The sequence below is a fragment of the Triticum dicoccoides genome, chromosome 5B (assembly GCF_002162155.2).
Source record: "Triticum dicoccoides isolate Atlit2015 ecotype Zavitan chromosome 5B, WEW_v2.0, whole genome shotgun sequence".
Classification (NCBI taxonomy): Eukaryota; Viridiplantae; Streptophyta; class Magnoliopsida; order Poales; family Poaceae; genus Triticum; species Triticum dicoccoides.
This window is the reverse complement of record NC_041389.1, coordinates 358729053-358732370: the sequence shown is the minus strand read 5'-3', so window position 1 is coordinate 358732370 and position 3318 is coordinate 358729053. Positions and strand designations below refer to the sequence as shown.

At 46.2% G+C, this 3318-nt stretch overlaps 1 long non-coding RNA gene across 1 annotated transcript; it reads left to right on the top strand.

Moving 5' to 3' along the window:
* The first annotated feature begins 6 nt into the window (after positions 1-6).
* On the top strand, positions 7-1282 carry LOC119309006. Its single transcript, XR_005150351.1, has 2 exons — positions 7-659; positions 780-1282. It is a non-coding gene; the product is annotated as an uncharacterized LOC119309006 (long non-coding RNA).
* Positions 1283-3318: the final 2036 nt, after the last annotated feature.

Genomic DNA, 3318 nt, shown 5'->3' with positions numbered 1-3318 from the left:
CCCACGCCTACCCCGGCCTCCAACCGCCGCCCTCACCTCCCGCCCCACCGCGTCGGCCACTGGATCGACATCGGCCGCCGCCCCACAGCCTCCACCCTCGGGTCCCCGAGAGCAGCCATGGCGCCCCGTCAGATCTGGCCTTTGTCGTGCATGTAGCCGCCCCTCCAAGGCCGCCGGACTCCGCCGCTCCCCAGGCCGCCAGTGCCCCTACTCCCCTCCACAGGCCGCCGCCGCGCCGCCCATCCACGGGGTCCGGTGCCGGGGAGGGATGCGGTGGTATCCTCGGGGGGGCGAGGATGGGTGGTGGTGGTTCAAGGCGGGGAGGAGACCCGCACCGTCGTCTCGCCTGGGCCCGCACCTTCGCGGCCCAGCCTTCTCCGTTCCCCTACCTCCCGCAGAGACGCCGGATCTGTGAGCCAGCGGCATGTCCCATGCGTCCCGAAGCTCAACCGCCAAGGATTCGTGATTTCTTCTGTTGTTGCGCTCTTCCTCGACCCCGACGAGTGCACTTCCTCAACCTAGAAAGAGTGGTGCAGTTCGGTTGGTCCCCCCCTCTCTGAACCCCCTCTTCCACCAACCTTCTGTCGGCGTCAGTCCCACGGCTTCAGCCGTGACCATCTACCTCCCCTCGATGAACTGCATCGCCACCGGTGTCGCTGGTGAGTAGTTCGCTTGTGCTGTTGCTGCTGAACTTCCCGAGTGAGCAATGTTGGGGTGCAGATCTTTATTAGTTCTTTTTTGTCTTCAAAATTGCATTGCTTAATCCAGTTTTCTTGCAGCTCACATCAGTGTTACTCCAAAAGATGAGGTTCAGTTTCTTGCATTCTGACGGCCACGCCGACGTGTGTGTGCGCGGGTGCAGCTTGCAAAAAGCCCCCAAAATCAACTCAGTTGGTGCTGAGTGTGGGGTTTGATTTTTTTTTCCTACAAAAGATGTGCTCTGGTGAAGTTCATTGCTGATGTATCTCTAGTGCAGTTTTCAGATAGGTGCTACTGCCTTCTGCACTCCTTCTTTGATCCACTATGGAGGCAAAAAACAAGAAAGGAAATATTCTTGTTTAGAAGACCACTTGTGAATTTGATGTGTTCAAGAGCGAGTTGTACAGATTTGGGTCCTAGAGGGAAAGTAGTTTGGATGTGTAGTTTTTTTTGTGTCTGGAAGCATTATTTTTTGACACATTTCACTCGCTTGCCATGTGCAGTAAGAGACTACAAAAGAAAATGCAGTGCACTCTTGTCTACAGTACACCATTTATAAAAAATGTATTAAAAAAGTGCACTCTGATCCAAAGTGTTCTGAAGCTCACTTGGCTCGCCGCTACAATCCCAAAAACATGTTAATGGGAAACACTCTCCCAAAAAAATGTTTAACATGAAAAAGTCGATGTGAAGCGCACTTCACTTCTTCATCAGAGAAAATTGACATCCGTCATCAGAGAAAATTGACATCCGGCAAAAACATGCAGTGCACTTGCCCGTCACTTCAGGCAAAAACATGTAGTGCACTTGCCCGTCTGATGCAGTGCGATTTTCAATCCAAAGTGAAACATGTGTACACACGATGATTTTCATCTGTTTGATGCAGTGCGGTTTTGGTCTGAAGCAGTGCATTGATCTATCTGATGCAGCGCACTTCATTGTTTGCGTACACACGATGATTTTCACTTCGTTTTGATGCAGTGCGGTTTCGGTCTGAAGCAGTGCACTCATCTGTCTGAAGCAGTGCACTTCGTTCGTCGCGTACGCATGACAATTTTCAGTCTATCAGATACAGTGTTGTTTTCAGTCTGAAGCAGTCTATCTGATGCAGTGCATACGACGATTTGGGTGTCGCAAAAAACAGAGTGTCCGCATTTTTGTAAAATCGAAACTGCTCTTAAACCATGAGGAATTAACGGAAGTGTTCTACACAAAAAAGTTGCGCCTCGTCGATATCTTTCCAACGGCGTATAATTTGAATCATTTCGATCAGCGGATTGTGAAAAATTCACAAAAAAGGCCGCTGCCTCTCGTCGTCAGCCGTACGATTTTCAAAATTAACTAAAAACCATAAAGATTCTCAAAAACATTCCAACATATGAAAGTTGCGCCTCGTTCGTAGCTTTCCAACGGCGTATCACACGCCTCATTTCGATAAACAGTTCAAAAACTGAAGCGAAAACAGTACGAAAATTGCTAAAAATTCAAAAAAACAGAATTCCGTGATTTAGCAAATTTGAAACTGCTCTTAAACCGTAACGAATTACGGAAAATAATAGATATGAAAAAGATGCGCCTCAATCATATTTTTCCAGATGTGTATCATTTGCTTTATTCTGATGAACGGTTTATAAAAAAATCATGAAAATACGCTCGCTGCCACTCGTCGTCTGCTGCGCCATTTTTTAAACTGCTCTTAAACCGCAAGGGATCTCAAAAAGTGTTCAACATGGCGAAGTTGCGCTTAATCCATAGATTTCTAATGATATATTATACGCCTCGTTCCGATAAACGGTTAAAAAACTAGAGCGAAAACAGTACCAGAAAAAATAACTCGTGCAATTTTTTCCGACGAGAAGTTCACTCGTGTGAGTACTGCAGCACACTTGGTTCAAAGAATGACGTGCACTTGCGTTCAGCGTGCAGTGCAGAAGTGGTGTGCAGAATAGTTATTCTGCTAATAGTAGCAGAATAGACTGTGTGTATATATATATATAGGACAAATGTTTCCTACAAGCATTGGTAGTTACCAGCACTTGCGTTTTGTATATTGTATGTAGTATCTAACGAAACCGAGAGTATGCACATGTAGTATGTATTATATAACAATGATTAGGTGGTATATATACTAATTTTTAGGTAGTATGTAACATGTTTTGAGTATGCTCTTTTTTACGTACAAATATGTACGTATTTCACAAATATAACAAAAAGTATGGGCTCATATGCATTTTTTTCATGTAACTTGCTTTGAAATATCTTAGATATAGTATATGAACATCTTTAAAATCATAAAATAGTATATATAGTACCACATGGTAGTATATGAGATATGTGGGGTAACTACCACCGGGTGGTAGGATGGATTTTCCATATATATATAGGGCTGGACTATTCTGTTACCGGTAACAGAATAATATTCTGTTACCCTGCCACCCTATATAGGACGGGCTGTGTTTTTCCCGAACCGGTACGCGAACAAAAACTGAAAAAGAAAAAACTCCCTCCTGGCTAGCCCCACTAAATTTGGATCGGGCCAACCCACCCTGACTCCGACCGCCGCGCCGCCACCTACCACCTTCCCCCGGCGGCCGCGCCTCTGGCCACCTTGCCCCGGCG